This window comes from Tursiops truncatus, chromosome 14 (genome assembly GCF_011762595.2).
Source record: "Tursiops truncatus isolate mTurTru1 chromosome 14, mTurTru1.mat.Y, whole genome shotgun sequence".
Classification (NCBI taxonomy): Eukaryota; Metazoa; Chordata; class Mammalia; order Artiodactyla; family Delphinidae; genus Tursiops; species Tursiops truncatus.
The window spans coordinates 74,849,427-74,873,215 of record NC_047047.1 but is presented as its reverse complement, the minus strand read 5'-3'; the positions used below and the strand labels follow the sequence as shown (position 1 = coordinate 74,873,215).

Sequence of the window (23,789 nt, the reverse complement as noted above, 5' to 3'; positions counted from 1 at the left end):
CAATAGCAGTGATGGAACCAGGATTTAGATGAAATCTCTGAATTCAAAACTTGTAATGGAAGACCTTTCCTCAGTTTCCATCATCATCACCTATATGACTCCGTGGTTGAGTCATCTGTTGCCCATAGCCCCATGCTCTCAGTGATGGCATCAGAACGCTATAAGGATAATATGGAAGTCGCTGTTTACACCCATCTCTTTTAGCTGGAGGTTGTGCCCATATTGCAACGAACAAGTTGAAGTTAAAGAAAGGTTTACATCAGATGAGTGTATATTTGTATGAATATGCTTAGATTTTTATTTATCCTTTAAGGGGCTAGATAAATATTCCTTGAAGGTTACTCAGTTACCATTGGAAGGCTTGAAAAGGTACAAGAGAGTGAAAATCTGTGACTCTACCCCTACTTCAATCAGTGCAACATTTGTATCTATAGTATATATTGAAATGATACTTCAGATTTTACTTTGAAGGTGATAGATCAATAGAGGTAGGTAGACAGTAGATAGATGATACATAGGTAGATAACCGAAACAATAAAACCTTTACCAAAATTCTGCCTTAAATAAAACGCCAGATTTCGATTTTCAGAAATTCTTCAAAATGAAATGTAGAAATATGTCATTCTACAGCTGACTCAGTAGAAATAAAACCAGCATTGTGTGCAATTACTTGTCAATTGAACTCCTCTTTTAAAAAAATCTTTGTAACAAACCCTACCCAACCCCTCAATCTACCCTGGCCCAGTCCACAAGGAATAGCTTTCACTTGTCGTCACCACAGTAAGGCAAGTGAGAAACTATGCTGAGAAGGCACTGTCCCTGCCCTTCCTCCAAGGGCATGACTACCTTAAATAAATTGCCCCATGCTTGAGACACACTTGTCAACCATATCTTTAAGCTTCTGAAGGACTGTCAACAAATGCGTGAATTGAGGTCAGGTTTACACATCTGCTGTCAACAGTCAGCAAATTGTTGAGACTGAATTTTTATTGCTAGTTATTAAATCATTAAGTGTCAAAGGTTTATTCATCCAAACTGTGCTCAGTACAATTCAATTTTATTTTTCCAAGGATGAATAAAATGTCTGGAAACCACAAGATCTTACAAAGCTAACAAATTATCACTCTTCTGAAAGGAACTCACAGCAGAGGCATGATTTATAACTTTAAGAATAATTATTTGTTTACAGATACCAAACTTCTTTGCTAACTAATACATACTTACTGACTTTACATTAACTTAATGACCCCATGTCCATCAATGAGGAAACAGAGGTAAACTGAAATTTACCATGTCTTACGGTAAGGTATATAAGTTAAATTGCTTTCAGCTGCAAGTTTCAGAAAACTACACCTCTAATTACCTTAAATAATAAGGAAATATATTCTTCCTCATGAGAAGAAATCCAGAATACAGTGTATACATTATCTCATTCATCATACAGTCTTTCTCAACTGGATCTCCAGAGAATTTAGCCCTCATGCCCTAAGTCACCTATTGAGTATAATGAATCAGCTTTTCTCCTATGCATCTAGAATGGTACTGTTAGAAACACCCTTGAGAGAATTAAGAAAATAGCCACCTATATCATTTTCTTTGTTCAGTGGTTCCAAAGAAGAACCCCAGTTGAGGAAAGCTGACAACTTCAGGGGGAAAAAGAATTTTTTCCTTTGACCCTTTTTTAGGAGTAAGAAAAGAAGAAGCCCCTGCACATTTTTCTCCACATGTTACTTGTCCAGTGGTAAATCCATTAAATTCAAAATATTTTTGCCTAATGAGCTTCCACAGAGAATCAGACATCTCTTGCATCTTGCAGTTCTTAAATCCCCAGTTGCCAATAATTTTCTCAGAATGGTATAGATTATAAAACAAGTGCTATGATATAAAAATGTGCCACAACTATTATTTCTGATTCTATAAGGAAGAAACATGCATCTGAATACAAACTCTAGTGCTCCATTAGAAGATAATACCATTTGTGGGTATTTTAGAATACTTTTTCTGATAGGTAGCTGTTTTGCAGCTGCCTATCACATAAGCCACAAGAACTTCAATATATTGAAAGATTTAAACAGAACTAAAAAAAAAAAAATTCCCGAATTTGTCATTAAGGGTCATCTCTAAAAGTTGGCAACAGTGACTCAATTGCATATACTTTAGTAAACCATAGGAGTATATTACTAGAGATTCATATTTGATAACTTCCATCCATGTATTTCATAGTTGTTTACATATATATATGAATATCTAAATATATCCATCTCTCCACTTATTTATCTGACAACACCTCAAATGAATTAAGGTGCAGATAAGCTAACCCACTCTCCCAAGTTTAAAGAGAAGAGGATTTATTGCAAAATATCATCTGACTTACCGGATGCTTTGCAGAATTAAAAAGAAAGACTTGGGCTAAAGTAGAGCCAGACCAGTTCATAGATTCTTTTATTATCCGAGAGCCACTTACTGAATTGGGAAATTACTACTACTACTGCCAGCTTCAGAATAGGCTAAGTGGTATATATGTGTGGATTTTCTTAATACTACATTCTTTTGCCTGCCTTAATGTTTAGACATTAAGGCACAGTCCCATTCCTTTATTCCTTAGCTGTAATGGCTGTAAATCAAAAGGCGATCTAGTCCCAGTTTTTTCCTTTAAATTCCTTAAATTAATTATCTCCTAAAATATCCCATTCTGGAATCAAATTCAAAATGAGGTTATATGGATTTCTCTCCCTCAAGATCAATTTGTACTTAAACATTTTCCAGTTTTTCTTTCAACACTTAGTGACTTTTAAAGACATGAAATTTCTTGTTGTATCTTTCCATAATTCTTATTATCTCCCCCTCCACCCTTCCTGTTTGACAGAAGAATATTGCAGAGTTACAGTGTCAGGTGAAGGAAGAAAAATGACAATGTTTACTTTGCAGAACTCTTCACAATTCTTAATTTCCTTGGCTTATATAAACGTGACAGTAGGAAAAAGTTAATAAACTAAAGGATTTTCCTCTGTACCAAGAGCGTGGCACTTTAATAGAGTTTCCATTTAGAAGGCAGCAATTCTATAGTATCTTAAAGATAAGTAAAAGTATTTCCAACTTCCAGAGCTATTTCCAGTTGCTCATGGTTGGGCTATGGATTGAAAGACACTTAAAAATAGCACTTTATTTAACAACTAAGGTTGTTCCTAGAAATACACATATTTTATTGCCTGTCTTCTGAAAACTTGGGATAATGCAATAACATTTATCAAATAATAAGTTTTTTAGAGAGACATATAAAAGGATTCTATCCTGGCTGTGAAATCTGCTACTGCTGACCGTGGGCAAGTCTTGTTCTAGAGATGCTACGATAATTCAAGTATTATGTTGACATACCCTTGGAGACTTACTCAGTTTAGGATTAGCTAACTCCAGAGAACAGGGGATTAGTAGATATTCTAAAATGTAGCCAGTATTGCTACTGCTCTAATGTTTAAAATTGCTTTACAGCAGCAATGTAGGACGTCTACTGGATTTATTGGCTAGATAACAAATAACTTGTCTTACCATCTCTGTGCAACTGAACACTTTTGGTATGTCTGACTAGCCTTGAAATATCTGTCATTAAATACTTAACCCAGTTTTGTGCTATTTTGTATTGAATTTGTGTTCTGATATATATGGATCAGGGGTTATAGAAGAAAAAAGTAGGCTTTTGTTCATGGCATAGATGAGCATAAACAGCAGAGGTTCTCTCTCTTTTGATACATCAGGGTTTAGAAAATGTTTCTCAAATACCCTTCTTTTAAAATAGACCAAAAGATCATTAAATTTTAATAATTCAAGATTGGAGATAATATAGTATTAAGGTAATGATATTAAGTGTTGGAAGCTGAAGCGCATATCACCTAAATAATAATTGTAAATTTGGTGACAATACAGAAGGCGAATACCCAGATTTACTCTTGAGAGTACACACACACACACACCAATAATCTAGGTTTACAGCTGCAAAAACATTAACACTCAGGAGTTAATCAACTAAATTTTTCTTATAATAACTTAAAATTAGGTTATTGGAACAACATAAAAAAACAAAATCAGTAGTTTCTTCATGTAGATACACAACTCAGTTTGAAGGTGATCTGGGATATACTCTATTCATCCTGATAATAAAAATACCCATAAAATATCCAGCCCAACAAGAATGTTCAAAGCACACGTAAGGACGTAAGAAAACTTTAAGAAGAAATTTTAAAATGAAAAAAAGGAAAGTCATCTTCTGTCCCTAGATGGGAATATTGGGTTTTATGGACGTCCATTCTTTTTATAATTTTTATTCACCAGGAATAATAAACATGACAACTAGTTTGAAAAATATACATAGTTAAAATCCTGACTCATTTTATATGCCACAATTAATTCTAAATTAATATAAAATTAAATATAAAAAAAGAAACTCTGAAGGAATCATAAAAAGAAATAAGTTCATAGGTACCTGATCTTGAGGTACATGAGGGCTTATGTGTAAAAAAAATAAACAAAATAAAATGGCACCCAAAGAGTCAGTAAACAACAATAAGATAAAAGAATAATAATGAAATTGAAATGTTTTATCACAAAAATTATGTTCATCAACATAGCTTATAGACAAAATCTACAAGCAAAAAACCTGGGAAAATGTTTGGAACAAATATTAAGCTTAATAACTTAATATTTTATATTTCCTTAGAACTAAATGTTAAAAGTTTCTTGGATCACAATGGGGGGAAAAATGGAAATGAAGAACAAATTTTAAAATATCCAAAATACTTATGAAAACAAATTTAATCCCACAGAAAAAGTATAAAAATTTTAATGATACCATTCTTTGCCTATCATTATTAGTAGAGATTAAAAACACCTGGTGGGGTGAACATGTGAGCAAATAAAGACTCTTGTAAATCACCTAAATAAGTCGAAAATAGTTTACTTGGGGGCAAATTGGCAGAGTTCATATAAAGCCTTACGCTTTTTTAGAATTGCCCTAGAAATTCCACTGGAAAAAATGTGTACTGACAAATAATCAGAAATACATAGATATATGTTTGATTATTACCTGAAAAGCAAGCAAAAATCTAAATGCCCAAGAAGAAAACAATAGTTAAATAAATTGTGAAATATCATAAAATGTAATATACTCCTGGTTTTAAGAATCGTGGAACAAAAGAGCTTTGTACAATTTTATTAAAGCATTCTACAACGCAGGATGTCTGCATTAGATGGAAACAACATTTAGGAAACCAATAGCAACTTTCATTGCTGTGAGGTGGGATTATGAGGGATTTTTATTTTTTATACTATCTGTATGTTCTCAGTATTTGTCTAGAACATATACTTCTTAAGAAAAGAAAACCTGAAAAGTTAACAGATAAAATGTAACCGTTGCCTCTACCTCCTAAAATTAGACTGGATTTTTTTATCTTTATATAGTGAAATAATAGGATCCCTATATGTCAGAACTGGGCTCAAGATCATTTTAAAATAGTTTCTAACAACTTGGAGGGTCTGTATTTTTCTGTAAGAATTAAATGTAACTCACACATTAGTCAGCTGTGCGAGGATATTTTATTCATATTGATTTTCCCTTTTTTTTTTGGACTATTTCAGATCTCTCAGTGCTCTACCTTATAGCAGAGAGGCAGGAAGCTGGCCTTTGGACTGAAACAAACTGGGCTGAAACCTTGTCCCTGCCAGGTACCATTTCATTGCCTATAGGAAAGTTACTTATTCTCACCAAGCTTTTGTTTTCTCATAAGAAGAATTGGGATAATAACACCTACCACATGGGATTATTTTAAGGATAACGTGAGATAATATATGTGAAGAACAGATTGCAAGTGTTCAACAAATATTAACCATCATTTTCACTTTTAAGGGTACTGTGAAAACTGAACAGCTCAGAACTGTGTAATTACACTACATTCAGCTTCGGTTATAATTACTACGTCATATAAATGTATTCATTGGGCCATTGGCTGCGCCCCAGCGTTAGGTGCAGCAGCTGTTTGGGCTGCATGAGTTTCATAGTTTATGGCGCCACCTCAGGTGGAAACTTTTTTTGGTTTTTCTTCAAGATATTTGAAGTGAGCCCAGTCCAAGCTGGTGGGAATCATGGATGGGGCAGGGCACCTTATCCCGTAGACCACACATTGGATGTGGAATCTTGGGAACTTCATGTTGCATATGGGGTGCTGATGAGTTGAGTTGGGCCATCACTATTGGGAGGAAAAATACTGTAGTGAGCAATACGGTGTAAGATCAAGTACTTTTGAAAAAACAGCTTTATTGAGGTATAATTGATATACAAAGAACTGCACACGTTTAATGTATACAATTTGATAAGTTTGGATACATGCAAACACCCATGATACCATCACCACAATCAAGGGAGTAGACATATCAAAAATAATTGAAATCAGGATCTAGAAGGAATAGCTGAACTCCCACGTTCAGTGCAGCATTATTCACAATAGCCAAGATATGGAAACAATCCAAGTGTCCATTGACAGATGAATGGATAAAGGATGGATAAATATATACATAATGGAATATTAAGCAGCCTTTAAAAAAAAAAGAAGGAAGTCCTGTCATTTGTGACAACATGATGGAAGCTGGAGGACGTAATGCTAAGTGAAATAAGCTGGTCGCAGAAGGATAAATGCTGCCTGATTCCACTCATATGAGGCATTTAAACCAGTCAGACTCACAGAAGCAGAGAATCCAAGAGTGGTTGCCAGGGCCTGGGAGATGAGAGAAATGTGGAGTTGTTCACTGGGTTTAAGGCTCCAGCTATGGTAGATGAGTAAGTTCTAGAGAGCTGCTGTACAACAGAGTACCTACATCTAACAACACCCTATCACGTGGTATGGTGATCTTCAAGATCAAGTACTTTCTAAGAGCAAAACTCCATTGCTTAAAGAGGATTTCTTGGTGCACTTGAAGGCTGGGTTCAAAGGAAAACTCTAAGCGGGGAAGCAGCAGCACGTGTTCCCTCCACAGTGAGGCAGCCCGTAGAGCGCTGTGCTTGGGGCAGCAGAAGAGAGAAGGGGAAAAGGAACCTCAGGGAAAGAGGAGTTGCTGTCTTTCTTTAAGATGGAGTGTAACTGGAAACAGCCTCCAGCCAAGGTCAGGGTCAAGAGTAATTGAATCCTGGCAAAATGTGCTAGTTTATCTTCCCCCAATGAACGCCTGCCAAACAATATACACAGTGTCGCACAGCGCCGGAGAGTGTCTGATGCATCTCCAGAGTATTTATGGGGACTTCTGTTTTGAAGATAGTTTCTTAGGTAACAGAGTGAAAACATGTATGGGTGAGCTCTCATTTATCAGTGCCGTGGCTTCCTGTAAAAATTAAACAGCAAGAATTGTGACATTTTCTCCTGAGCAAAGCAAGTGTTTCAAAGGGACGAATGGGTTGGGAGTCCTTTGAAGATGGTGTATGCCTGAACGACTCAGCAGAAAGCCTGGCATCTGCATAAGTTACTCAGAGGTCCCGACCCCATGCTTCTAAGAGAGAAGAGACAACAGTAGCTGTAGGCCTGGGTGAAGCTGCTTGCTATGGTACTTGGAGCCCCTCTTGCTGGGGAGAACGCTGTCTTACTTTGCTTATTCCAGTCACCTTCCAATGTCCCTGTGTTTCTCAGACTCATTCAGCTGCTCTGATAGCTGGAAGCTGTTAGACTAGAAATTCTAGATGGTAGTGAGGCTTGAAATCATGTGCTTTTTACAACAATCCCTTTAGTTCTATAGCATGAGAGCATGAGCTGGTCCTCTGTTTCCAGAGAATGATTTTTGTCAGCAGAGAACAATCAATAAATGACCTAGGAACCAAGGAGAATGCTGACGGAGAGCAATCCAGAACACAGGGGACTCTGACGTAGGCATACAGGAGGCAGAACCAGGAGGCAGAACCAGAACCAAAGGAGGCACTTCCTGGGTAATTTAAAATAATTATTTAATACAACAAAATGTTTTCTCTTTTATTAGAATGCCCCCCTCAAAATACTGATGAGCAATATTCCATTGTTTGGATATACAAGTAGTTTGTTATCCATTCACCATGAAGGACATTTGGGCTAGTTCCAGCTTTCTGGGATGATGAAGAGAGCTACTGTAAACATTATATGCAGGTCTCTGTGTGACGTAAGTTGTCAGTTGTCCAGTGTGAATGCCCTGGATTAAGATTGCGAGTTTGTACAAGTGCCTGTTCATAAGAGACTGCCAAACTGTTGTCCAGAGTACATGAACAATTTTGTGTTCCCATGAGCAAGATATAAAATTCTAGCTGCTCCCGTACTTGCCACCACTTTGGTGTGGTTGAGGTCTTTTTAATACTATTTCAGACACTCTCATAGATATGTTTCTCACCTCAGTTTTAATTTGCATTTTATCAATACTAATGGCTGGTGATGATAAGTAGCATTTCATTCATATGTTTATTTCCCATTGATATAATCTACTTTGTGAAGTGTTTTGCCCATTTTTTAGTTGGATTGTTGGTTAGTATTGAGTTTTGAGAGTTCTTTATATAATCTGGATATAAGTCATTGGTTGGATATATGATTTCCAAGTATTTTCTCCTAGTCTGTAGCTTCATATTTCATTCTCCTAACAGTCTTTCCCAGAACAAAAGTTTTAATTTTTATGAAGTTCAATTTGATCAGTTGTCTATTTTCTAGATTTTTTTTTTTATCACGTCTAAAAGATCTTCACCCAACTCCAGGTCTCTAAAATTTTTGCTTATATTTTATCTAAAAGTTTCATAGCTGCATATTTTATATTTATCCATGGTTCATTTTGAGTTAATTTTTATATAAAAATGATGTTGAGGTATTTTTTTTTGTATATGGATGTTAATTGTTCCAACACCATTTGCTGAAAAGATAATCTTGTTCCATTTAATTGAGCTTTTATTGTTTTCTCTTGGGCAAAAATTGACTAAACATTATTGGTGTGGGTCTATTTCTGGACTCTTTATTCTATTCTATTGATTTATAAGTCTATACTTTTACAAGTTTAGATTATTATAGCATTAGAGTCAATCTTATAATTGAATAACGTGAATACTCCAACTTTCTTCTTCTTTTTTTGTTTTGACTATTCTAATTATTGTGCCTTACCATATAAATCTTAGAATCAGCTTTTCTATACAAAAAAAAAAATCTTTCTCATTTGCTTGAAATAGTTGTAAAACTATTGCTAAATTTGAGGAGAATTGACATCTTAACAATACTGAGTCTTCCAATCCATGAATACTTAAGTCTTACAATTATTTTGATCTTTGATTTCTTTCATCAGTGTTCTGCAGTTCTCAGCATGTACATCATATACATGTTAAAGTTCTTTTAAAGTTATACCTACTTTTTTTGGAGGGGGGCTGTTATAAATGTTATTATATTTTTGATGTTGAATCCCAATTATCCACTGCTAGTATATAGAAACAAGATCGATTTTTGTGTGCTGTCCTTTGCTCCGTGACTTGTCGTAGCAACCTGTTAGTTCTAGAAACCAGTATTTTTTGGGTATATTCCCTGGGTTTTTCTTTGTGGAAAATTGTATTTCTTTTTTCTTGACTTATTACACTAGCTAAGACTTCCAGGACTATTTTCAATACAAATGGTGAGAGTAAGCATCCTTGACTTGCTTCCTTTCAATTTTAGTGGGGAAGTCTTTCAGTCTTTCACACTAAGTGAGTTTTGTTGCTAGCACCATTTTGTTAAAAGGAGATTATATAAGAATTTCAAGCAACAACTAGGATTTTTATTTCTTCTGAATGTTGTCCTTAAATGGTTTCATGAGTAAAAAAAGAGTGGCAGTTGTCCAGACATTTCAATAGGAGTAACAGCTAAGTTCATACGTGAGCCAGTAAGGACAGCTGCCATCACTGCTACCCAACCTACAACAAGTATAAGACACCATAAATTTTAAGATGCATTCTGATTTTACAAATGTTAACAAATGTTAAAAGGTGAAAAATATGTATCTTGGAGCTGGTAACATGTAACTTTTTTTATAACAGGCTTTTACAAAAATAATCCTATTTCATGAGCAATTTCCCAGGTCATAAAAAATATTTATAGGCCTATTATTTTAAAGGTGTCTAATATTTCATCATAAGGGTCTATCAAAACTTATTTAATCAGTATTGCCTATTAAAATTTTATTTTGTTTTCAATTTTTACTATTATATATGATACACTGATAAGCATTTTTAGCATTGGCTTTTGCATTTATAATTATATGCTTAGAAGTAGACTTGATCAAAAGATAATTTATCTAATTTTTAAGCTAATTGTCCTTCCAAAGGTATGATTTTATACCAGGAGAAAGCCAAATGATTCCTGAGAAAATGCATCAGTGCTGATAATATATACTTGTATTCTAAGGAGAACTTTGGTTACCAGATGATGAAATATGAAATAAGATTTAAATGATCAGATTTTTCTTGTTCATCTTCACAAGAGTAGAGTACAGGCAGGGGATTATTCTTTGTTTTCTCATAAAATTTACTGGTAAGATGAGAAAAAAATCAATTTCATAACAATCCTCTTTTAACATATTTCCATGGAGGAACTGTTGCTACAAATTGTAGGTTAAAAGGGAATGTTTACTGGATGAAGCATAAGGATTTTTATATCTGACACAGAGCAAAGTAATTTAATAGGAAAAAAATGCAAATTTTGAGTTGTAAAAGAATTGTAAAAATTTTATTTCTACTCAAATTTGTGAACCAAAATACTCCATTAACTCCATTCCATCATTATATGGGTAACTACGGGAAAGTTTGTTAACATGTCTTGGATAAGAATATCAGTTGTATTGGAGTTAAAACAAATATGTGTTGCAATACAATTTGCTCCAATGTTTAGCTTAGCTTAGAAACAGAAAATGTTAACACAGTAATTTCAAACTGTTGATACTGGTTTGTATTTTGGGGGCCAGCACTGAAATTGATATAAACAGAAAGTACTTACATTGGATTTTTAATTCATTCTATCTTGTGGTTCAAGCTGCTGGCTGTTTAAATGAGGAAGTAAGAGGGAAGAGATTAGGAATAAGTGACAGCCACATGTATGCATTTCTTAGTAAGTGTAATTATAAATTACATAGAAATCGAATAAAGAGAGGTACACAGTTTTAGAAAGGGAAACATACAGATGCAACATGCTATTGTAGAGAAAACCTTGGATTGAGTTAGGAATCTGACAGTTACAAACTGTATGACCTCACATTATTTCATCTGTGATTCAGGGATCTCTGACTACAAATCAGTAGATAGTTGATGGGGAAGTATCTACTTTGAAATTTTTTATAACATCATAGACAAGTATTATTATTAATGAAGGGCAAAATACTCATCTTTACTACTTAATAATGTGACCTTGAGCAAATAATTTAACCTTTATAAGTTTTGTCCTTTTACCTGGAATATTAATATTTACCACCCTAAAGTTATTTTAAGGGTGAAATGAAATTATTTTGTGACAGGTGTGACATAAGGAAACAAGATTAGGACACTTTCAGACGCATTTTCATTAAAGGTTCCCTTTATTTTGTTGACTTGCAAATGTTGGCCAAGCTCCTCTCCATAACATTCATCAGCTTAGACTTTCCAAAGATCACCAAAGGATGATTCACGAAGATCCAGAACCCTGTTGTGGAATGTGTCCCAAGAATCGTGGAAGCAATCTCTATAGGAAAAAAAGGTGTATATACCACACTTAGAAATATTATTCAGCTATCTCTAGGCCACGGGGTGATGTTAACAACCAACCCCTCACACCAAACAGAAATGAAGTTTTTAGGAAAAAAGGCTTCAGTTGTGTTAATGTCCTAATTCTCATGCAGATTTTCATTTTCTATTACTGAGTACTTCTTTAACACTTAGAGATATTAATACTTTTCCATGCTAGTTACTTTATTGTTCATGACTATTCCTATCAATCTGGATGATTTTATTTGAACTGACTGATCAATTAGCCGTTGTCCATAATTTTGTTTGTAATTGCGCTGCGTCGATTCTTTCAAGTGTAGCCTCATTACCTATATTTCTAAAAATTGTTTTCTTCCCTTTCCGGTACATCACCCTCATAGAACCTACAAATGCAGGTTTGTGGTGCTAGGGTTAGGGTTGCATTTAGGGTTATACTTCACTCATGCAGCAGTGCTGCAGCGGTATTTGAATGCGTAGCCTGGCTAATGGGGCCGGGGTTCTATTGGCCTCCATGCATTTTGATTAGAAGGAAAGAAGAGGTCTCAGGAACCCCTAGGACCCTCTCCACTCAAAAGCCTTCCATTCTAGAGTTACATCTAATGTCACAGAATCAGATGAATACTCCTTCCATTATATCTCCTTGTTGCCTCATTTAACCTTTTAACCTCCATGTGTACTTAGCCTTCAGAAGCACATTGTAAGTTAAAATTCAGTAGACAAGTATGAACTGCCTTGTTAGTATAATTTAAAATTAGACCCTGTCTCTGTTGCAGCCAAGACCTTAAGACAAAAGGTGCCACCCCCATTCTGAAGGAAGGTGTGAAGCCACCTAAGCAGGACTCCCTGTGGGGTACATGAGTGTTACCCTGGCCTTGTCTTAAGTCCGGCCCCAAGAGGCCACCTGGGGAGTGAAGAGGCTCAGCCCACAGAGACTGGAGGTTTTCTTACAGGTGCCCTCAGGCCGAAGGGCATTCTTAGTGACCAGCCAGAGTGAACGGCAAGGAGAGATCACCAGTGATGGGGGATGCTTCTCCAGGGAACCCACAGAAGCACCCAGAAGAGAAAGAACCAGAGAGTACTGACAGCGCCTGCACGAGGGCCAGTCAAATAAGGCCTGTCCCGCCATTTACCTCATGTCCCTCTCCACTCTCCATTTCTGAAGGGATCAAAAGCCTTGCTCAAGCTGGGGGAGGAACGGTGCAAACACAAAATAGAGAAGTAGAGGAGGAGCCCACCATACCTCCCTTTTTTCACTGCAAGGCCCAGCCTGGAACAGGCCCAAGCTGGGGAAGGGAGAGATTTAATTTTAAGTGAAATGAAAGGAAGAGTTGTTGGGTTTTTTTTGTTTTTTTTTTTTTTGCGGTACACGGGCCTCTCACTGTTGTGGCCTCTCCCGTTGTGGAGCACGGGCTCCGGACGTGCAGGCTCAGCAGCCATGGCTCACGGGCCCAGCCGCTCCGCGGCATGTGAGATCTTCCCGGACTGGGGCACGAACCTGCGTCCCCTGCATCAGCAGGCGGACTCTAAACCACTGTGCCACCAGGGAGGCCCAAAAGAAAGAGTTTTGACTACTATATATGATTGGACACTTTAATTAATGAAATATTACAGTTTTGTGACAAGCAGAAAACTAAGGAAATTTCACTCATAGCAAGTGACCAGAAAAGTCATGAGCTGTGTCATATTTCACAAATGTATGAAGAAGAATTAACCCTGCAGAGCAGGTGTGACAGGGCAGTGAGAAACAGGGTGGTTTTCTGATTGTACGCTGCCGTCTCACTGGTGCAAAGCAATGCTTTAAGCACCAAGGGCTGTAAATGGCGACCAGCACCAAGGATATTGACGCAAATGCTCCTGTCTTATTTCCCCACCGTGGTGCAGCTCACACAACCTGAAGCACAGTGGTTAACAGCAAGCAAGATGGGTTAGCAGCATCGTGAAGAAGATATCTGCTGACTGTCCTTCAGCAAATGCGGGGCAGGCAATAAACCCATCGCAGGCACCTTCAGGAATGCCTCCTTTACACGGCTGTTCTCATGTGATTTTTTTAAAAACTATGTGTTGGTCTCAGAGAAATGATTTCTTTTGAAATGATTTCACAAATACCAAGGGCAAGACCTCATTTAGACAGAGCAAAAACTTCCCAAAGCCCAACGGAACATTCTTCTCAGGGCTGTGATTTCTGCTGGAGAAAAGGAGGTGTCTGAGATAAGCAGAGCAGACTGTGCTGGAAGAAAACAAACGTGTTTGTTGCTCTCCTGGTGCATATATTTCCTAATATAGTCCTGGACCTTGAGAACTCTGGCTGCCCCTGCCCTGGCAGAGAAACTCAGAGTGCTGTCCTGTGGAACCCAGAGACCTGTGCCCAGTGAGAACTTTGTGCGGCCACAAGTCCTCCCTGAGAAGGATGCTCCCGGGTGGCCTGGAACAGAGGAGGCGCTTCTTGGGTTCTAGAGGGTGAGGGCTATACACTCTCACATCCCTACAGAGGCTGAACTGAATCATCGAAGACCACCTCACTTCTGACCCCACCTCCTGGGCCTCTAAAGAGGAAAAGTTCACTGCATTGAGGTGCATTCCTAAAGACTGCTCTCCACTTAAATTCGCTGTAGGCAGTGGGATGTGTTCAGTATTCATGGACCACCTGCCAAATAGGAGGCTCTGCTGGGCACTGGGAATAAACGACAAGTCAAAAGGACCAGTGATGTAACAAGAGCAGGGAGGTGACGGCAATAAAAGTGGTCATTGTCTGTCGAGAATTTGTTTTTATTGAAATACACTTCCTTTACAATGTTGTGTTAGTTTCTGGTATATAGCAAACTGATTCAGTTATACATGTATATATATATACATATTCTTTTTATATTCTTTTCCATTAGAGTTTATTACACAATATTGAATACAGTTCCCTGTGCTATACAGCAGGACCTTGTTGCTTATCTATTGTAGAGAATTTAAATACGATAGTAAAATAGATTAAAATTGGGTCCACTATTTATTATCACCATGTACCAGTAATTCTAAGTAACATTGGTGACAAAATACCCTTCCCTGAAAAAAATCTTTTGTTGCTTTAAATTTCAAACAATTTTTGCAACTACTATAGGATTTTAATTATATCTTTATATGGGACATATGAAAGTATATATTTATAGTGATTTATTATTCATTTATTCATAAATATATTATTGTATTTATATATTTATACAATTCTATATACTTATGTAACTTTACATTATATATAATATATAAGTAAATGTTTGTTATAACAAATTTTTAAGTATACAGTTAATATATAATATAAAATATTATATTTAATATATAAAATATATATAATTTGAAATCCCACATATGTGAGCTTCAGATGTGTACATTTTTATTACTTTTCCTTTATTAAACATTCTACATAGTTAATTCAGAGGAAACCCTTGACACACATACATTCACCTACACGTCTTTATTTTGAAAACATATGCTTAATGGTTCAGAATTGTTGGAGCTCATTTGTGTCCAGCCTCTGTGATAGTAGATATTCTTGTGTTTAACAGTAGATTTGAAATAAACAATGATTACATCATGATTTTTGAAGACAAAGAAAGAATTTGAGTGATTTCTGTGACTCCAAGTTTTATTTATTTTAAAAATGTAAATCAGAATATCAGAGTGCAGACTATAAGGTGAGGTATGATCTTTTCATTAGTAAGTGCACATTTTGGTTCACTCAAACATTTTACTGAATCTGAATAATTCAGATTGAAATTTATTTTTTAAAATAGTTAATTCTTTCAAAACTAAAGAATAAATCAATAAAATAAAACATTACAACAGTGGTATGACATAGTAATTATGCCTTTTGAGATCTTTTTTGTTAAAATTCATTTACTAGTTACTGGACAGTTATTTACACAAAATTGTTTTTCATGCTATAATCAAAGAATCAAAATTCAAATGGTTAGGTAAACTTAATAACTATTAAGTAGTTGCAGTTTTTCATTTTTGAACTATATTATTAACTTTTTTTTTCTGAATATGATTATATACATGAATAAGATTTGTCACTGGTATTTTTCGGTCCTTATTATTATTTGTTTTATTATCTGGCTATAAATGAAAATAATTTTGTGATGTAGAGATAACGGGTGTAAAATGTTATCTTCTGTATCAAATACAGAAGGTATGCCACTGACCACAATATTCCTGACAATGACAAACGGTAAGCAGCTACTATGTGCCAGGCATTGTTTTAGGGCTACAGTATACAGCAGTGAGCAAAACAGACAAAATGTCTGTCTTACTTAAGCTTATTATTTAGCAAAGAAAAGTAAACAATAAATAAAATAGCAAAGCAAATTATATAATATGTTAGGAAGTGATAACTGCTCTGGAAAACGAATAAAGCAGAGAAAGTGAATCAGAAACTGCTTTGGGAAGGGCTATGATTTTAAATAAGGTGGTCAGAGTAGACCTCAATGAGAAGCTGTCATTTGAGCAAAGACTTGAAGGACGTGAAATACATTCTTACCCTCAAGGATTTCATAGGACAGAGTCATATGTCAGATCATTTAACAATCTCACCACTGTTTGCAGTGAAAACAAAATAATCGAGGTCCATGGAAATGACTTAGTTGAACAAAATTTAGTTCTATGTAGTATCATTTAGCTTTTTTTAACTGGAAAATAAAAATGTTTATATTTGAGAAAGTTTCAATAATCTGGATCTGTAGTGATGAATAACAGTAGATATTTTATTAGAAAAATCTTCAGTGAATACCTACTCTATACAATACATTTGGATAAGTATTGTTTGCATCTAATATGAACAGAATTCAATCTTTATTTCCAAACAGTCAAGCAAAGGGATAAATTTATTATGCTGAGAAGTAAGTGCTATAAACTGTACAAAAGCGTTAAAGTACTGTGAGAAGTTGAGGGAAGGTGGGAAATCCTTGGCAGTTCAGTGGTTAGGACTCTGTGCTCTCACTGCTGAGGGCCCAGGTTCAATCCTTGATGGGGGAACTAAGATCCCACAAGCCATGTGGTGCAGCTAATATTAAAAAAAGAAGAAGTTGTTGAAGTTGAGGGAAGGCAAGGTTAAACCTGGCAGCATGATGTCAGAGAAGGCTTTACAAAGCAATGACATTTAAATTGATTTTGAAACACACATTGATCTCTTTCCCCCTCCTCCTGCATTAAGACATGTCACATAAGTGTATTGTTCTCAGTAGAAGCAAAAATGGTTTTGGGAATCTAATAGGGTGCCTCAAAACCTTTTCAACATTTTTGCTCTTTGATGTTGGGATTAACACTCCAAATATCAGAGGTGTAACTTCTTCACTAATGCTAGTTCAGAATTCAGAACAGCAAGAACAAGTTCCCTAGAGAAGTCCTACAGATCCATTTTTGGAAGAGAATGTCTGTGTTTATATTTCCAGTTTATAAAACATGTACCAATCACTTGGCTTCAGGTCGTGTTTGCAGAAGAGAAAAACACCCACAAAACAAATAAACTGCTGCTTGCAGTTTGGACTGACAATCCTTGGCTCTCCCCCTGCAGGGGCAGTAGTTTTCCTTGCCTGATAGAAGCCCCCATCAAGGGGTTTCTGTGGAACATCCATTCTTATAACCAAAGTTTAGTTCAGATTCCCTCCTGTCTGATGTGCTGACAACTGGTTGAAATTAGACCAAAAGAAGGTTCTCACTGAGTAGGTCCACTCACTAACTAACAAACCCCAGGTACTTCACCCTGGGGCAGCATCTTGCATCCTGGGCAGTGAGAACAATTTCTTGAGTCTGTCCGCCAGAGGGAGGTTCAGATTAATGGAGACTTTAAATAGCAGTTCCTATTCTGATGCAGTTTCTCAAGAGGAGCGTGGCCTTTGGAAACCAGTTTGTCTATTTTGTCAATAAATCAAGTCTTGCTTTGTGAGTCCTAGGAAACAGATCATGGGGAGATGCATTAGCTGGTTCCTTTCAGCAGTTAGTTTGTTCATGAAAAACAAAACAAATTGAAGTCATGAATATTGGCATTAAATCTGGATAGAAAGAGATCAGGAGCTAATGATACTGAAAGTAGAAATGTAAGAAAGGAAGTCTGAAGGAAGAAGTGTGAGGACTAACTGCACAGGTCTCTGAGTCAGACACAGGAAGAGATGAGGAAGCCTGTTCTCTGGGTAGCTCCCGAGTCTTTAATGTCAGACCGAGCAGCTCTGACCTTTTCATTAACTAGAGTTAGCTTTTTAAGCTCCTAAAATGCAGCCATCAGCAACTCCCCAAATAAATTTCAAGGAGTCATGTTTTGTGAAACCCTGTCACTTTCATGAGTCATTACGAAAATGTTGTGTGTCGATTGTGCCAGCTGTAGGGTTTCATGTGAACCCACAGTTCTGCAGCATTCGAGAACCAATCTCTGCTCTGGTCATTGCTGCTGGGCATGTAGTTAATTTTGAGTAATGGCCATTTAGGACCATTCAGAATCAAGCACAAGTGATTCATATGTAGCAGGGACCCAAGAAGTATTAATTGAATGAATTCATCAATTAAAATAATTTTCTTGTGCTAGAAGAGGAGCCATGTGTATGTGTTGTAAGGTAGTCACTAGTGTCTTTATGTATTTTTCTTTCTATTTTCTTCCTATAATGGCCCTAAAATTGTTGGGCCTCCTACCCTCAGGTGTCTGTGAATTTATAATCATTTACTGACAACTTGGACTTGCATTATAGATGGTCCTCAACTTACAGGTTACCTACAGGAAGAAATTCTGGAAGTCTCTTCCTTTCCATTTCCATGGATGAGTCATCTTTCTAATTCAGATGGAAAAAGATTCTAAATCTTGGCCTCTAGGACTCTTCTCCCATTAGAATGTAAGGCCTATGAAAGCAAGAGTTATGTCTGTGTTTTCCATTATTCTGTCATGTACTTATCCTAGTGCTTTGCACCAAATAAGTACCTGATAATTTTTATAATTTAACAGCAATTAATATATATTTAATATAATTTGTTGAATGAATAAGGAATAAAAGAATCAACACCTTTGTCAAGCACATCTCAAGTGAGTATTTGAGACTGCTTCCCTACACATTAAGAAATTGTCATCCTAAATCCTATGTTCATCATTTCCTTAATATATTTTTATGGTGTCTCTATATATTCTTTGAAAGTATTTATTTAGTTTAATAATTGTTAACTTTAAATAAATGTCTATAGTTTAAATAGTTTATAGTTTAAATAAGTGTGTATAGCACAGGGAACTATATTCAATATCTTGCAATAAACTACAATGGAAAAGAATATGAAAAAGAATATATATATAAATATAAAATAATATATATTTATAATCACTTTGCTGTATACCCCAACCTATATAACATTGTAAATTAGCTATACTTTATTTTTTTAACATCTTTACTGGAGTATAATTGCTTTACAATGGTGTGTTACTTTCTGCTGTATCACAAAGTGAATCAGCTAACATATACATACATCCCCATATCCCCTCCCTCTTGCGTCTGCCTCCCACCCTCTCTATCCCACCCCTCTAGGTGGTCACAAAGCACTGAGCTCATCTCCCTGTGCTATGTGGCTGCTTCCCACTAGCTATCTATTTTATATTTGGTAGTGTATATAAGTCCATGCTACTCTCTCACTTCATCCCAGCTTACCCTTCCCACTCCGTGTGTCCTCAAGTCCGTTCCCTATGTCTGCGTCTTTATTCCTGTCCTGCCCCTAGGTTCATCAGAACCATTTTTTTTTTTTAGATTCCATATATATGTGTCAGCATACGGTATTTGTTTTTCTCTTTTTGACTTACTTCACTCTGTGTGACAGACTCTAGGTCCATCCACCTCACTACAAATAACATTTCGTTACTTTTACGGCTAATATTCCATTGTATGTATGTGCCACATCTTCTTTATGGATTAATCTGTGTATGGAAACTTAGGTTGCTTCCATGTCTTGGCTATTGTAAATAGAGCTGCAATGAACATTGTGGTATATGACTCTTTCTGAATTATGGTTTTCTCAGGGTATATGCCCAGTAGTGGGATTGCTGGGTCATATGGTAGTTCTATTTTTAGTTTTTTAAGGGACCGCCAAATTGTTCTCCATAGTGGCTGTATCAATTTACATTCCCACCAACAGTGCAAGAGGGTTCCCTTTTCTCCACACCTTCTCCAGCATTTATTGTTTGTACATTTTTTGATGATGGCCATTCTGACCCGTCTGAGGTAATACCTCATTGTAGCTTTGATTTGCATTTCTCTAATGATTAGTGATGTTAAGTATCCTTTCATGTGTTTGTTGGCAGTCTGTATATCTTCTTTGGAGAAATGCAAATTTAGGTCTTCTGCCCATTTTTGGATTGGATCGTTTGTTTTTTTGATATTGACCTGCATGAGCTGCTTGTATATTATGGAGATTAATCCTTTGTGAGTTGCTTCATTTGCAAATATTTTCTCCCATTCTGAGGGCTTTTGGTCTTGTTTATGGTTTCTTTTGCTGTGCAAAAGCTTTGAAGTTTCATTAGGTCCCATTTGTTTATTTTTGTTTTTATTTCCATTTCTCTAGGAGATGGGTCAAAAAGGATCTTGCTGTAATTTATGTCATAGAGTGTTCTACCTTTATTTGCCTTTAAGAGCTTTATAGTGTCTGGCCTTACATTTAGGTCTTTATTCTATTCTGAGTATACTTTTATATATGGTGTTAGGAAGTGCTCTAATTTCATTATTTTACATGTACCTGTCCAGTTTTCCCAGCACCACTTATTGAAGAGGCTGTCTTTTCTCCATTGTATACTCTTGCCTCCTTTATCAAAGATAAGGTGACCATATGTGCGTGGGTTTATCTCTGGGCTTTCTATCCTGTTGCATTGATCTATATCTGTTTTTTGTGCCAGTACCATACTGTCTTGATTACTATAGCTTTGTAGTATAGTCTGAAGTCCAGGGGCCTGATTCCTCCAGCTCTGTTTTTCTTTCTCAAGATTGCTTTGGCTATTCGGGGTCTTTTGTGTTTCCATACAAATTGTGAAATTTTTTGTTCTAGTTCTGTGAAAAATGCCATTGGTAGTTTGATAGGGATTGCACTGAATCTGTAGATTGCTTTGGGTAGTAGAGTCATTTTCACAATGTTGATTCTTCCAATTCAAGAACATGGTTTATCTCTCCATCTGTTTGTATCATCTGTAATTTCTTTCATCTGTGCCTTATAGTTTTCTGCATACAGTTCTTTTTTCTCCTTAGGTAGGCTTATTCCTAGTGATTTTATTCTTTGTGTTGAAATGGTAAATGGGAGTGTTTCCTTAATTTCACTTTCAGATTTTTCATCATTATTGTACAGGAATGCAAGAGATTACTGTGCATTCATTTTGTATCCTGCTACTTTAACAAATTTATTGATTAGCTCTAGTAGTTTTCTGGTAGCGTTATTAGGATTCTCTATGTATAGTACCATGTCATCAGCAAACAGTGACAGTTTTGCTTCCTTTCCAATTTGGACTCCTTTTATTTCTTTTTCTTCTCTGATTGCTGTGTCTAGAACTTCCAAAACTATGTTGAATAATAGTGGTGAGAGTGGACAACCTTGTCTTGTTCCTGATCTTAGTGGAAATGGTTTCAGTGTTTCACCATTGAGAATGATGTTGGCTGTGGGTTTGTCATATATGACCTTTATTATGTTGAGGTAAGTCCCCTCTATGCCTACTTTCTCAAGGGTTTTTATCATAAATGGGTGTTGAATTTTGTTGATAGCTTCTTCTGCACCTATTGAGATGATCATATAGTTTTTCTCTTTCAATTTGTTAATATGGTGTATCACATTGTTTGATTTGCGTATATTGAAGAATCCTTGCATTCCTGGGATAAACCCCACTTGATCATGGTGTATGATCCTTTTAATGTGCTGTTGGATTCTGTTTGCTAGTATTTTGTTGAGGATTTTTGCATCTATGTTCATTAGTGATATTGGCCTATAGTTTTCTTTCTTTGTGACATCTTTGTCTGGTTTTGGTATCAGGGTGATGGTGGCCTCATAGAATGAGTGTGAGAGTGTTCCTCCCTCTGCTATATTTTGGAAGAGTACGAGAAGGATAGGTGTTAGTTCTTCTCTAAATGTTTCATAGAATTTGCCTGTGAAGCCATCTGGTCCTGGGCTTTTGTTTGTTGGAAGATTTTTAATCACAGTTTCAATTTCAGTGCTGGTAACTGGTCTGTTTATATTTTCTATTTCTTCCTGGTTCAGTCTTGGAAGGTTGTGCTTTTTGAAGAATTTGTCCATTTCTTCCAGGTTGTCCATTTTACTGGTATACAGTTGCTTGTAGTAATCTCTCATGATCCTTTGTATTTCTGCAGGGTCAGTTGTTACTTCTTCTTTTTCATTCCTAATTCTGTTGATTTGAGTTTTCTCCCTTTTTTCCTTCCTCAGTCTGGCTAATGGTTTATTTTTTTATGTCAAAGAACCAGCTTTTAGTTTTATTGATCTTTGCTATAATTTTCTTCATTTCTTTTTCATTTATTTCTGATCTAATCTTTATGATTTTTTTCTTTCTGCTACCTTTGGGTTTTTTTTTGTTCTTCTTTCTCTAACTGCTTTAGTGTAAGGTTAGGTTGGTTATTTGAGATTTTTCTTGTTTCTTGAGGTAGGATTGTATTGCTATAAACTTCCCTCTTAGAACTGCTTTTGCTGCATCCCATAGGTTTGGGTCATCATGTTTTCACTGTCATTTGTTTCTAGGTATTTTTTGATTTCCTCTTTGATTTCTACAGTGAGCTCTTGGTTATTTAGTAGTGTATTGTTCAGCCTCCATGTGTTTGTATTTTTTACAGTTTTTCTCTTGTAATTGATATCTAGTCTCATAGTGTTGTGGTCAGAAAAGATACTTGATATGATTTCAATTTTCTTAAATTTACCAAGGCTTGATTTGTGACCTAAGATATGGTCTATCCTCGAGAATATTTCAGGCATACTTGAGAAGAAAGTGCATTCTGTTGTTTTGGATGGAATGTCCTATAAATATCAATTAAGTCCATCTTGTTTAATGTGTCTTTTAAAGCTCTGTTTCCGTATTTATTTTCATTTTGGATAATCTGTCCATTGGTGAAAATGGGGTGTTAAAGTCCCCTACTATTATTGTGTTACTTTCAATTTCCCCTTTTATGGTTGTTAGCATTTGCCTTATGTATTGAGGTGCTCCTATGTTGGGTGCATAAATATTTACAATTGTTGTATCTTCTTCTTAGATTGATCCCTTGATCATTATGTAGAGTCCTTTGTCTCTTGTAATAGTATTTATTTTAAAGTGTATTTGGTCTGATATGAGAATTGCTACTCCAGATTCTTTAAATTTCCATTCGCATGGAACATCTTTTTCCATCCCCTCACTTTCAGCCTGTATGTGTCCCTAGGTCTGAAGTGGGTCTCTTGTAGACAACATATATACGGATCTTGTTTTTGTATCCATTCAGACAGTCTATGTCTTTTGGTTGGAGCATTTAATCCATTTACATTTAAGGTAATTATCAATATGTATGTTCCTGTTACCATTTTCTTAGTTGTTTTGGGTTTGTTTTTGTAGGTCTTTTCCTCCTCTTGTGTTTTCTGCCTAGAGAAGTTCCTTTAGCATTTGTTGTAAAGCTGGTTTGGTGGTGCTGAATTCTCTTAGCTTTTGCTTGTCTGTAAAGGTTTTAGTTTCTTGATCGAATCTGAATGAGATCCTTGCTGGGTAGAGTAATCTTGGTTGTAGGTTTTTCTCTTTCATCACTTTAAATATGTCCTGCCACTCCCTTCTGGCTTGCAGGGTTTCTGCTGAAAGATCAGCTGTTAACCTTATGGGGATTCCCTTGTATGTTAGTTGTTATTTTTCCCTTGCTGCTTTTAATATTTTTTCTTTGTATTTAATTTTTGATAGTTTGATTAATATGTGTCTTGGAGTGTTTCTCCTTGGATTTATCCTGTATGGGACTCCCTGTGCTTCCTGGACTTGATTGACTATTTCCTTTCCCATATTAGGGAAGTTTTCAACTATTATCTCTTCAAATATTTTCTCAGTCCCTTTCTTTTT

General features: G+C 36.0%; 1 long non-coding RNA gene across 1 annotated transcript in view; it reads left to right on the top strand.

Annotated features, from left to right (window-relative positions):
* Window positions 1-23,789, top strand: part of LOC141276358 (uncharacterized) — a 132,439-nt gene that overhangs the window by 88,257 nt on the left and 20,393 nt on the right. The window contains exon 2 of the long non-coding RNA XR_012325804.1: window positions 5,629-5,715. This is a non-coding gene — a long non-coding RNA (uncharacterized lncRNA). The remainder of the gene's footprint in view (window positions 1-5,628; window positions 5,716-23,789) is intronic.